We start from the raw sequence: 14,296 nt of genomic DNA, 5'->3' as shown, positions 1-14,296 counted from the left end.
TTTGATATCGTACAGCATTCTTGTAGGGCCTCAGCTTTGCATTTTACTTTCCTTATGTTACAAGCTTTTTAAGACAATGGGTAGGTTAAAAAAAAGGTAAGACTGCTGTAAATTTCTTTATGTCCAAAGTTTTACAATGACACACATGTTTATCCCGATGCTGTAGATACAGTGTGAAACTTGTGGATGATGGTTCCACACTGAATGCACTGAAATGATCCCAGCACAGATTCCAATCAAAGACACACCTTGTACACCAACAAGAGAATCTCAGAGTAACTATTGCTGACTGTTACTGAGCGTGTTGTAGTGATGTGGACCTTGCAGCTCTGTTGACCTCACATCAGGCAATTCCCACGGAAGTCTCCCTCAATATCATGCCGGAAACAAGACATAAAGCGATATTCAGTAAACTATGTATTCTACAAGTTTGGTGGTACTGTAATGATCTATAGTGTACTTATTGGTAATTATACGCTTATAAGTAGTAAGTATTCTCCCGAGCACCCGAGCCTTGGTTCTGTGTAAATATTATTCGGTTAAACTGGGTTCTCCAGTGGTTAACACCTCAGTGTGGGGACATGCTTGCACCAGTCGGAGAGCTGAAATCTGGGATTTTTGCTGTCTGAGCTCTAAGGGTCATGCATATGTCCGCCTGTTTTGGTGCAATTTATGTTTTATTACATATTTGATAAAAGCAGAAAATTCCTTCTGGCAGATGATTCCATACACTTTAGTGTGAATAATAATCTGCATGCTTTTCCACTAAAGCTACTTTGCAATAACATCCCAGGCTTTAAGATGCTATTTTTTTTTAGTATGTTTGGTTTTTAATGACTAACATTTTGTTTCCATTTTGACAGTTGACTGGAGCAAAAAGCTAAACTTTTTAAATTATTGCATTAAAGCAAATCATAAAAGAGCTATAAAAAGGCTTCGAACATAAAGAATACATGGCCAGCTATTCTTAGTGTATTTAAAATGATTCTTAATTGTGAGTTTCAGGTACTTTAAGCCTTATTGCCTGTAGTTGTGAATAAGTGAAAGTTCCTATACTGTCTTGTAGAAAGTGCAATACTGCATGCATACTTTCTGTTAATAGAAATGGATTTTATTTCCTTTTTATATAGGACATTTTTCGACCAATCTTTATAATGTGACTCAATCTGATTGAACTTGACTTGGGTAAGTGCCTTTAGATGACATGTTTCATGAATTGGCGCTATAAAAAAAGTGAATTAAATTAAAATAAAATAATAACAAAGAAAAAATCTCAAAAAATAAAGTTTAGCACATTTTCCCAAAGTAAGAGTTGTAGTATGAACTAGATGAGGTTATCTATGTGTATGATGAGTTTGGTGGCACTACAATGATACTGTACCTATTGGCTATTATATGCTTGTAATAAAAATAAAAATTGTCAAAAAATAGAGTTTAGCACATTCTCCCAAAGTAAGAGTTGTAGTATGAACTAGATGAGGTTATCTATGTGTAATACAAGTTTGGTGGCACTATAATGGTCTATACTGTACTTATTGGCTATTATATGCTTGTAATAACAATTAAAAAATCTTAAAACATTTTATTTAGCACATTTTCCCAAAGTAAAAGTTGTAGTATAAACTAGATGAGGTTATCTATGTGTATGATGAGTTTGGTGGCACTACAATGATATAAGGTGTAGTCATTGCTCATTTTATACTTAGTCTAATAGTAAAATAGAGGTGCCATTTGTCATTCAGGCTTTGGGAAATTCCTCAAAAAATGTATTATTTTCAAATCCAATAAATGTGGTATGATATACATGAGATCAGATACATATGAAATGAATTTGATAATAATCCACCTCTCCTTGGTGACGCTGTTGAATATTTCTCTGTGATTATGTTTCTGGGGTTGCAACTTGCAGACGGTCCCTAAGCATCTGCGGAGCCGCGAGCTCTGCATTGGGTCCAATGTAATTCTCCCTGCGCGGTGGGAGACTCGTTTTGAGGAAACTACGGTTGTAGCTGACTGTCTGCCTTGCTGTGGTTGCAGTGCGGTGTTTTGTAGAATAAATCATCCACAGATGAGTTATTGATCCGGAAAAGCCGAATCTGTGAATATCTTTCTAACTTTACCCAAGTCCAGGAAATGGATCATTTAGCGACGGCCTCGCTGCTGCTGAAACTGACTGCCATTTTCATCTTGTCTGACGCTTCAGGTGAAGTATCACTGTAAAAATGTTTGGTTCAAAGAGATTTTGATCTTAGACATAGAGATTACTTGATTGTTGATGTAAACCATCTATGTCCTCATCAATGGTCTTTGTCGCTCTGTGCTGGTGGCGTCATTGTAGCTAAACATGTCGGTCACAATGAGAGAAGAAAGAGGAACAGATAAAACTGATGAAGAGCAGGAATTAGATCCACCTGAAGAAAATCACTTTAAACCACAGATCTAGACTGGTTTTGATGAAGGTCTTCATAAAAAGTTTGTTTGTCATTAAATGGCAGCTTTGCGTCCTTAACTGTCTTTGTATGTGCAAGTGCATTCTGGGATTTGTAGTCCTGTCTGTAGTCCTACAGTATTGGTAAACCTTTAAGACATGAACGTTGTGGTGCCCTGGCCTTCAGACTGATGGGAGGTCTTTAAAGTATCAATGATTTAATGTTAAAAAGCAGTTTCTTCTTCTTCTTCTTCTTCTTCTTCTTCTTCTTCTTCTTCTTCTTCTTCTTCTTCTTCTTCTTCTTCTTCTTCTTCTTCTTCTTCCTGGGTTCCCGGAGAGAAGTGGACCCACTGAGCTATATTATACACTGGAGTGCTGATTTTGGCGAAAAACTGAAGTCACTGGCCGCCATCTTGCTCCTCCCTACTCTCACAGAATCCCACAGGATTTGGTTGCAACAACAAGCAGTTTTCTGGCTGTGTGAAAACGTTTCACAGGTAATTCTACAGACAGTGGATATACTAACATTATCAACTACTAGGAAATTAGGTGCTGAAATATTTTACATGTTATTCATATTAAATATACATATATGTATATATAAATATGTGTATATGTATATATGTATATATATATATATATACATATATGTAAATATATGTTTTTGTATATTGTTATTTATATATTTATAAATGTTATATATGTATATTTGAATTAATAAAATGCTAAATATTTCAGCACATGACTTTCTCAGTACTTTATAGTTTTAGAACATAACATAAAAGTATATGGCATTAGACATTTTAAAAGTTTTAAGCCCCCCCCCCGAACATGAGAAAATCCTCGTTATTCGATGCTGTAGCGCACATATTCCCTAGTTACTGGGGGAAAATAGGGAGTACCAATATGGCGGCTGGTGGCTTCAAAGTGACTCGTTCTAACAGCGGGCGATTAGCACTCCAGTGTATAATATAGCTCAGTGAGTGGACCTCTGCTCTCCAGCCTGGACCCACAGAAGATGGTTTTATCTAGCCTCGTGAGACCATCCTGATCTCGCGAGCTTTCAAGGTTTCACTCGCAGATCAGTCTGGCTACCCTCCGTTAAAGAAAATTTGGAGCCGTTCACCAAACGAATGTCCAATCAGCGTTGGCTTTGAGGCGGGTTGAGGTGTGACGCAACGAGAAGCGCGACAGTTCAGTCTAAAGAACATGGCGGCTTCAGCCGATGAAACTAGCGTTAGCGTGGCTATAGAGCAAGTTTTATCGGAATTACAGAGTATTTCTCTGCTGAGCTAACGAGCCTTTACCTGCAGCAGCAAGAGTAGCTTGGCTTGTGGTTGTGTTTTCGTCGTCGCTCTGTTACGAACGACGACGAATCTGATTGGTTCATTTGGCCCGTCTATCACCAACATAGGCCAATCAGCTGACCAGTATTTTCGCCCCTTCCCAAAATTACTTCAAAGGAAGGTTTCCAGATGGATATGCGGAGCAAATCTATCTGGCGGAGTCAGGTAAGGTTTTATCCACTATGGATCAGAAAACTGTTTATAGAGTTTGCTCCAAAGCGATAAATCGAAGACATTTCGAGAACCGCGCAGTCTGTGTATGGACTGATAGACTTGCTGGTAGAGCACCCCTAGTGGAGGACTTTATATAAGCCTCCAATTAAAAAGAGAACTGGTGATCTCCAATGGAGGATTTTACACGGTGCCATCGCCACAAACTCTTTTTTATCCGTTATTAATCGGGCTGTTTTAAATGAGTGTCCTTTCTGCAGTCTGTCTGAGAATGTTTTTCATGTTTTTATGGACTGTAACAGACTAAAGACCATTTTTAGCCTTTTAACAAATGTTTTTAGTCTCTTTGGCACTGTTTTTACTACTTCTTTATTTATTGGAGGAGTGTGCCAAAATAAAAGTAATAAGGCAAATGCCAGACTTTTAAACTTTTTAATCAGTGAGGCGAAGATGGCTATTTATTTGTCCCGTAGAGACAGACTGCAGGGAGGACCTCACCTTGATGCTGTGGCTCTGTGGAAGTGCAACGTTAAAGCCAGAATTAGGCTGGAGTTTCACTTCCACAGAGCCACGCAGAACATGGAGGATTTTATGCAGTTGTGGGGTTTTAAAAAGATTTTATGTGAAGTGTCTGAAAGAAAAGAACTTCAATTTAACAAGCTTCTTATTTAAGAATTTTATGTAAATGACACTTGGTTTTAACTCAATTGTTTAATTGTCTGGCGTTTTGTAATTAAAGTTTTGTTAAAAGTAAAAAAAAAAAGTCTTCTTCTTCTTCTTCTTCTTCTTCTTCCATCAGGTTTGTTTGGTTAATAACCAACAGTTTTATAAATTAACTCTGACCTCTCTGCCTGTGTAATTTCTTACAGATCCAACAAACGTCACAGCAGAACCAGGACAGAACATCACTCTGCCATGTAGAGCTCCTTACAGTAAACCTGTTATTGTCATAGAGTGGAGCAGAACTGATCTGGGATCAGAATATGTTATTCTCTACAGAAATAACCACTCTGATCTAGAAAACCAGCATCCATCCTTTAAGAACCGGGTAGATCTGCAGGAGGCAGAGATTAAGACAGGAGACGCCTCCCTGGTTCTGAAGAACGTCTCTACTGATGACAGAGGAACATATAAGTGTCTAGTCGTTCAGACGGTAACAAACAGCAGGAGGGACACGGTTCTCTTGATAAACCTGGATGTAGTTCCTCCAGGTGAGTTGCTGTCTTTTAGTCTCTAAATCAGAGTTTCCAGCAGCTGCCTGGTTGTTGACGGCAGAGTGAAACATCCAGAAGGTCCAGAATCTAGTTTATCTGAGAGCTCAGAGGATTTTAGCCCTGCCTGTGGAAACCCTCCTTGTTGAACATAAAAGTGCATCTAACAATTAGATTATCTCACTGCTGCAACTGTCTTCCCTTCCATGTGGAACAAACCAGCTTTAAACTTTTTACCGACACCTAAAGGATCCGATTCACTAATTGTCACATAGCCAAAAATTGCAGACGTCTGCGATTTGGAAATTAGATTTTTTTTAAATAGCGATTATATTGAAAATGCGATCAATTGTGCAGCCCTACGTTAAACCGAGGGTAGCCGGGTAACGACAGTCTGACTCTGCAGGATGAGGATCTGAGGTCAGGTTCTACTGGAAGGTACGAGTAATAATGCTGAGGAAGCGGTTCCCCGGTTCTCTGCATGAAGAAAGCAGCCAGTGCTGATTACTGTTTTTAGAAGAAATGCTGCTGTTATAGTTATGTGTGACCAACAGAGAATTTTTAACATGAAACCATGTTACCTGGGAGTAACAGCACATCCTGTAGGTCAGAAAAAACTCCTCTGATGTAAATCCACACATAATTCAGCTATAAAATGTAAGGACTGTGAAAGTGAAACCATGTGTTACAACAGTTCAGCCCAGCCAGGAGAAACTTTTATTTTATTTTATTTTTTTGAATGTTGGCGAGGCGGTAGGGTGAGTTTGGCAAGATAGCACTTTTATCTTGCCAAACTCAAGATATATATATATATATATATATATATATATATATATATATATATATATATATATATATATATTGATTCCTTGATGGTACATCCACACATACATAAATACATATATATTTATATATACACACACACACACATACATACACATATACATATATGTTATATGTATGTATGTATGTATGTATGTATGTATATATATATATATATATATATATATATATGTGTGTGTGTGTATGTATATATATATATATGTGTGTATATACATATGTGTATGTATATATATATATATGTGTGTATATACATATTTTTTTGAAGAAAAGCTTGTTACCATAACGATATACTCAGATTTTAACTTTTCTCTGTGTTTTTTAAAAGGAAATCCAGAATTTCTTCAAACTCAGACTTTTCCTACCATCACTTTTCTAGAAAGCTCCTCTGGTCAGAGGTTTCCTGATTATGATGATGATGAGACTCTGTAGGAAGCAGCTGGTCTTAGTGCAGCTTTCAGAGAGCAGTAGAGGATGTTCTTCAGTCCCCTCTGACCTCACTGATGAGATTTCTCTGTTTCTGTTCTACAGGGGAGTCTGATGACGGAAGCAAAGGTGGACCTGGTCGATGGTCAGTTGAAGTGGTGGCTGGAGTTGTTGTAGCTGTTGTCATGATTCTAATTGTAATTGCTATTGTTGTTTGTATCTGTAAAAAACGTAAAAAGAAATCACATCCAAACAGGCCTCTTGAAACAGTAGCTGGACCTGAAGCTTTAAAGCCTCTAAACTCATCAGCTTAGTTGGTCCTCCTCATCAGGACCAACCTCCTCCTCCTCATCCTCATCATCCTCATCATCCTCTTCCTCCTCCTCCTCAACCTGCAGCATCAAACCTGAACTCTGCCATCAAGCGTTTCTGTCCTCCAGCAGAACCTCAGCTGGTCCAGATCTGCTCTAAAAGCCGTTCCAGGCTGGACTTGTTGCCTCGTTATTCTGTAAAGCTTTAGACTGAATGTCAGGATCCTGTTACAGTATTGTTACTTTTAGAAGTTTCTGTATTTAAACCTTCAAATGTGTCCTGATTTCATCTTCATCATCACTGAACACATCTGCCTGATGGGTGCGATGCCTTATTTCACTCTGCAGAACCGCTGCGGCTCACTGTGCAGCTCTAGTTGCCTTCAGCAGCAGCTAACTGGTTATTATCTGACTTCATGCTGAGGAGAACTTCAGGTCTCAGGGCCGACCCGCTGGTTCCTCTGGTTCTCCTGGTAATGGATCAAATGGCTGCTTTATTCTCTGCTGAATGTTGTTTTAACAGAAACGTCTCATTCAGGTTGTTAAATGTTACGCTTGCCTTAAAATCCATTAAATTGTTATTTATGAACCATTTCTGATGTCTATAATTTCCAAATGGCCGTTAAATAAATAGTGACACATTCTACAGTGTGGAGAGACAGTGCTCAGTGCACAGTAAAAATAATCTTTATTAAAGTAAATGTTTCCTGATTTTCTTCTGTAAGTTTTTTTTCTTCTTAACTTTTCAGGTTTTTGATTTATGTTTTCTAACCATAATCATGTCTTCAACTCCAACTTGTTAGAAAATGAGAAACCTTGAAGTTGTTTCAGGTTTCTGAGCCTTCATCAGCTGTTTGTATGACGCTACTTTCATTTCCTAATGATAAATCCAACATTGTTCCTGCTGTTCAGACCTTCCCTGCCTGGGGCCCCTGAAGCTTAAGGCCCAACATCTCAGAGCAAATTTTATTGATGACAGTGACCTGAGACAGTAGCTGTTGGTTGGAGCCAGACCTGCTGCAGTAAGGCCTCCATCCACTAGGGGCGCTTTAGATTATTGGTGACCCTCATCTGAGTTTGGTGTGAGTCTGCAGGGATGTGCGTCCCATGGGAAGGACAGGAGAACAAAGTATGCCTGAAGAAACACTTTGTTTTGTTCATCCCTGAAAAAAACTCTTGTTAAAGATAATAAACTCCTTTATTGTGGCATAGTGGTGATGTAACAATAGGAACTATTGTATATGAATGTTGCACACGGACGTGTTACTGTGTCGGAATTACCCGACAGCAGTTGATATCCTGACCGAGCTGTTTGTAGTTTTCCGATAATAATGAAGTTCTGACACATTTGGGTTATTGTTCAACTACATTGGGCTCTTTGAGCAAGAACAAGACAGGAAATAACAAGAATAAAACACGGTGGCAGCGGCGTGGACTCGGCCTGGATCACAGTGAGTGTCGCCTAGCATTAGCTTCGGCTAACGGGAAGAGTGACTACCACCACGTCGCTACATGGAGGTCCTGAAGCCGCCACGGACAGTCAGTCTGGACTCCAGCAACACTGCAGAGACACGGAAGAGCTGGAGGGACGAATCCCTGCTGGATGTGGACTTAATGTCTGGAGCAGACATTAATCTGGAGGTAAAGCTGTCCAGCTGTCTAGTCTGTAATGGCGGAGGCCTTTTGGAGGCGCTAATGGGAGAGTTGGTAGTCCTACTGTATTGGTAAACATTTAGGCTAGTCTGACCTAAAGGTGGTTCTAAAGAAGCGCTGAGAGTAAAAAGTAAAAACTATTTCACAATTATTTATAAATTGATGGAAGCTTCATGTTCTTAGTGTAAATCCAGCACATTTTAACTAAAAGTATTAAAAAGGTGGAGCTCTAACATCAGTTTTAGGTGACAGGACTGGTTTAACTTTTGAAGAATTAACCTTTAACATCTTTTAAGTTTTATAAGAGGCTGGCTGGGTGACTTCATGACCTCTGGGCCAAAGCGACTTTTATATTTACATAGTTTATTTCCATTTTTGAAGCACGTCGTAGATGTTTTGGTGCGTTCCATTTGCATCTGAACTCTAAACTAACAAGTTGCAGATCAGGTCACTGCAGGCTGACATTACTGGTAAAACATGAATGTTGTGGTCCTCTGGCCTTCAGACTGGTGGGAGGTCTTTAAAGTATCAATGATTTAATGTAACAGGCAGCAGCTTCTTCTTCTACCATCAGGTTTGTTTGGTTAATAACCAACAGTTTAATAAATGACCTCTGACCTCTCTGCTCTGTTTCTCTCCTACAGACTAGATTAAGGATGGAGACGTGTCTCTGGTTCTGAAGAACGTCTCTACTGATGACAGAGGAACATATGAGCGTCTAGTCATCCAGACGGAAATAAACCACAACAGGCAGACGGTTCTCTACATAAACCTGGATGTAGTTCCTCCTCCAGGTGAGTTGTTGTCTTTTAGCCTCTAAATCAGAGTTTTCAGTGGATTTGGGTGGTTTTAGTGTTTGGTTGTTTGCTATAATTGATAAAAAATAGTTGCTGTGGCTGCCACACATTTTCATGTCAGGTCAAACGTTTGTGTGGATTTTCAGTCTGTTAGGCAACGTTCATTTTATACATCCTGAGTTGTACGCCTACTTTTTACATGAGACACTAGGACTGCATGTCTTCTAGCAGAGGATAACATTTCTATAATTCTGCTGGTTAAAACATCTCTACCATAATAACACAACCATAGAAAAAAGGGCAAATATGTTGCAACCTGTCTTGAGGCTGTAGACGGTAATATTTACTCCTTGGTTCATGTTGGTCAGTATGAATTACCATTCATAAGTCGTACCTGACTATAAGTTGTAGGATTGGCCAAACTATGAAAAAAAAGGACTTATAGTCCAAAAATATGTTTTTTGTTAAAACAATGTAATGCTTATGAGATATAAATACACATATACTAGTGGCTACTGGTCTCAGTCGTGCTAAACTGTTCAGTTGAACACGAACAATTAAACAACAGTTGGTGGTGATCCTTCATTACTGGTTTAGCAGAGGCTACTGTTAAAACAATAACAATGACATTAACGCTGTTCTAGGCGGTATTTTGTGCAAATAAACGGAGCTGAAACGTCCCGTCTGAACACTGAATGCTAAACTCACTAAAAGTAACATAAATAATAGAAACAGTCAAAGTATGAAGTTTTACTCAATGTCGATGCTAGCAGCACCATCATGAATGCCGAGGTCAGGAACCATCCTGTTACACCGACTTTCAGACTCGTAATACTGACTTTACGGTCTATTCCAATTAAATCTTCCGACTCGGAGGTCGGTAACTCCGACTACAGAGGACAAACGGAACGCACCGCTTGTTTATATCCAGCTCCTCCTTCTTCCTTATCTAACAGCGAGGTCAGATATCGGAGTTTCGGAGCTGTAAATATTTTCTTAGTAGAGGCCAAAAAACAGCTAATCTAGTGATGTTTGGAGTGCCAAATTGAGCTGTTTGTGTCTTGTTGAGTTAAAATCATGTTATTGATTTGAGATAAAAACATTAAACTTTGTGACAGTAGAAACCAGGAAATGCACCATTTAGCGAAAACCTCGCTGCTGTTGAAACTGACTTCTATCTTCTTCATCTCGTCTGCCTCTGCAGGTGAAGTATCGCTGGAAAAATGTTCGGTTCAAAGAGATTTTGATCTTAGACACGGAGATTAGTTGATTGTTAATTGAAACCCATCTATGTCCTCATCAATGGTCTTTGTCGCTGTCTGCTGGTGGCGCCATTGTAGCTAAATATGTCGGTCACAATGAGAGAAGAAAGAGGAACAGATAAAACTGATGAAGAGCAGGAATTAGATCCACCTGAACATAATCACTTTAAACCACAGATCTAGACTGGTTTTGATGAATGTCTTTATAAAAGTTTGTTTGTCATTAAATGGCAGCTTTGCGTGCTTGACTGTCTTTGTATGTACAAGTGCATTCTGGGATTTGTAGTCCTCTCTGTAGGCCTACTGTATTGGTAAACCTTTAAGACCTGAACGTTGTGTTGCTCTGGCCTTCAGACTGATGGGAGGTCTTTAAAGTATCAATGATTTAATGTAAAAAGCTTCTTCTTTCATCAGGTTTGTTTGGTTAATAACCAACAGTTTAATAAATGACCTCTAACCTCTCTGTTTGTGTAATTTCTTACAGACCCAACAAACATCACAGCAGAACCTGGACAGAACGTCATTCTGCCATGTAGAACTCCTGACAGCAAACCTGTTGTTGCTGTAGAGTGGAGCAGAACTGATCTGGGGTCAGAATATGTTCTTCTCTACAGAAATAACCAGTTTGATCTAGAAAACCAACATCCATCCTTTAAGAACAGGGTGGATCTGCAGGAGGGAAAGATTAAGACAGGAGACGTGTCCCTGGTTCTGAAGAACGTCTCTACTGATGACAGAGGAACATATGAGTGTCTAGTTATCCAGACGGAAACAACCAACAGGAGGCAGACGGTTCTCTACATAAACCTGGATGTAGTTCCTCCTCCAGGTGAGTTGTTGCCTTTTAGTCTCTAGATCAGAGTTGACATCAGAGTGAAACATCCAGAGGGTCCATAAACTAGTTTATCTGAGAGCACGGAGTATTTTTACCCTGCGTTTTCTACTCTAGAAAGAGAATTCTCTTCAGTTTAATGCAGTTATTGATGGATATGTGACTTTGTCCATATTGGTGATCGAAAAACTCGTTATTTGAGATAATCCACTGATCTGACCCTCCTCGCGCTTCCCTTTCCCGTGTCCCCATGCTCTCCACGGTTCTGCTCTCGCTTCTCGTCCTCACCTCATTTATAAGTTAAGCCAAACTTCTCCAGGAGCACTAATAAAATACTTTGGAATCAGTGAGTTCTGCTTCACTACCTCAGACTCATTGATGTGACGCCTCCTGTCAATCAATCATGGAAGCTCGTCTCTAACTGACCAATCAGAGTTTTTAATTTGTCCCAAAGTGAAACTGCCCTTACCTCCAGAAGCTGCTCACCTTCCCTCTGACAACATCACAAGATGTTACATTACAAACTTGTTCATTCGTTCCAGTGGAAATTTACGACTTGGAGGTCAGACGCGATCTGAGATAAAATAAGTTCTGTGTGTTTTATGCACCTGATAACTTTAAACTGAGGTTAACCGGCTGAATCTGACTCTCTGCAGGATGAGGATCTAAGGTCAGGTTCTCCTGGAAGAGACGATTGTCTCTAATTATGCTGATGAAGCGGTTCTCTGCCTCTCTGCCTGTAGAAAGTGATCAGTGTAGAGGACATTACTGACTTTAGAAGAAATGTTTGTCGTTGATTGTTTATCCTTCGTGGTTTGTCTGTTGCTTTTTTGACCGTGAGCATTTATTAATAGTTATTATCATTGCTGAACCAAATTTTTTTAAAGCTCTGCCAACAAATAAATTAATACCTGGGAGTAACAGAACATCCAGTAGGTCAGAAAGTGACTCCTCTGAGGGTAAATTCACACATAATTCTGCTATAAATACTAAAATCTGTGAAAGTCAAACAATGTACAGCAGTTCAGCCCGGCCATGGTAACAAGCTTTTCCTCTACAGAGTTTACCTTTTCTCAGTTTTTGAAAAGCAAATCTAGAATTTCTCCAAACTTTTCCCACCAACACTTTTCTAGAAAGCTCCTCTGGTCAGAGGTTTTCTGATGATGATGAGACTCTGTAGGAAGCAGCTGGTCTTAGTGCAGCTTTCAGAGAGCAGAGGATGTTCTTCAGTCCCCTCTGACCTCACTGATGAGATTTATCTGGTTCTGTTCTACAGGGGAGCCTGATGACGGCAAAGAAGATGGATCTGTTGGATGGAGGGTTAAACTGGGGATTGGAGTGTTGTGCTGTCTGTTGTTGGTAGCTGCCATAGTTTTTGCTATTTATTTTAAATGTAAAAAGAAATCAAATTCAAACCGACCTCCTGAACAAACAGCTGAACCTGAAGCTTCAATGCCTCTAAACTCATCAGCTTAGTTCAGTCCAGTTTGAAAGTGAAGTTCTGCAGAACCACAGCAACAAACCTTCCTAAACGACACTCTGCTGATGATGAGACACATTTCAGAGCCTTACTGAGGACCATCCTCCTCCTCCTCCTCCTCCTCCTCCTCAACCTGCAGCATCAAACCTGAACTCTTCCATCAAGCGTTTCTGTCCTCCAGCAGAACCTCAGCTGGTCCAGATCTGCTCTAAAAGCCGTTCCAGGCTGGACTTGTTGCCTCGTTATTCTGTAAAGCTTTAGACTGAATGTCAGGATCCTGTTACAGTATTGTTACTTTTAGAAGTTTCTGTATTTAAACCTTCAAATGTGTCCTGATGTCATCTTCATCATCACTGAACACATCTGCCTGATGGGTCTGATGCCTTATTTCACTCTGCAGAACCGCTGCAGCTCACTGTGCAGCTCTAGTTGCCTTCAGCAGCAGCTAACTGGTTATTATCTGACTTCATGCTGAGGAGAACTTCAGGTCTCAGGGCCGACCCGCTGGTTCCTCTGGTTCTCCTGGTAATGGATCAAATGGCTGCTTTATTCTCTGTTAATGTTGTTTTAACAGAAACGTCTCATTCAGGTTGTTAAACGTTACGCTTGCCTTAAAATTGATTCAATTGTTATTTATGAACCGTTTCTGATGTCTATAATTTCCAAATGGCCGTTAAATAAATAGTGACACATTCTACAGTGTGGAGACAGTGCTCAGTGCACAGTAAAAATTATCTTTATTAAAGTAAATGTTTACTCAGCTTTATCTGCGAGGTTTGGATTTGAAGGTTTTGAAAACGAGTTAGAAAATGAGAAACCTTAAAGTTGTTTCAGGTTTCTAACCCTTCATCAGCTGTTCTATGATGTTCCTTTAATTTCCTAATTATATATCAAACGTTATTCCTGATGTTAAGAGAACTTCTAAATATGAAAAAACAGTTCAGTCTGTCCATTTTAAATGTGAGGTTAGCAGATGTTAGTTTCTGGGTTGGAGTGAAGAGAAAAAGATTGTGGAGTCGGATGAAATGTTTAGTTTTAATAAATAGTTCATATTTCTCTTTATAATAACATCTTCACTCACTTGAATGGTTTTTGATGCTTTAAACTGGTCTGTTATTGATAGAGTAATGAAAATCTAAATATAGTAATTATTTTGAGCATTGTGTTGCATTCTCTGAACACGGTTTGACATTGACCAGGAAAAAAATAACCAAACAATGACAAGTTTTTCCTCAAATGAAACATTTATTAAACAAAAACAGAACATTATTTACATTTGATACATGGATTAATGACTTATCTGCTGTTCTTAAAGTTTTTATAGCTGCACTTGATTATGTTAAAGGCAGGTTTTATATTTCTAGGAGTCATCTTATTAAAAGTAAACATTATTTTATAACTTTTATAATTTTACTTTTCATTTCTTCAACATTATCACATAAAGACATAACTTCCTCACATCAACTTTAACCTCAGTAATAATCTATCTGAATGATGAGCCTCTGCTGATTGGTTCACACAATCTGTCACTTAGAGGCT

The 14,296-nt window shown here is 39.1% G+C and overlaps 1 long non-coding RNA gene and 1 other non-coding gene across 2 annotated transcripts; both read left to right on the top strand.

Annotated features, from left to right (window-relative positions):
* The first annotated feature begins 2,060 nt into the window (after positions 1 to 2,060).
* Positions 2,061 to 7,003, top strand: LOC118561352. Its single transcript, XR_004929980.1, has 3 exons — positions 2,061 to 2,203; positions 4,815 to 5,156; positions 6,528 to 7,003. It is a non-coding gene; the product is annotated as an uncharacterized LOC118561352 (long non-coding RNA).
* A 391-nt stretch (positions 7,004 to 7,394) lies between these two features.
* On the top strand, positions 7,395 to 13,397 carry LOC105924007. The gene is made up of 4 exons (XR_004929974.1): positions 7,395 to 8,374; positions 9,031 to 9,180; positions 10,930 to 11,274; positions 12,554 to 13,397. It is a non-coding gene; the product is annotated as an uncharacterized LOC105924007 (transcript).
* Positions 13,398 to 14,296: the final 899 nt, after the last annotated feature.

Source organism: Fundulus heteroclitus, unplaced genomic scaffold (genome assembly GCF_011125445.2).
Source record: "Fundulus heteroclitus isolate FHET01 unplaced genomic scaffold, MU-UCD_Fhet_4.1 scaffold_62, whole genome shotgun sequence".
NCBI lineage: Eukaryota > Metazoa > Chordata > Actinopteri > Cyprinodontiformes > Fundulidae > Fundulus > Fundulus heteroclitus.
The sequence above is the reverse complement of the archived record's forward strand: the minus strand, read 5'-3'. Positions and strand labels throughout refer to the sequence as shown.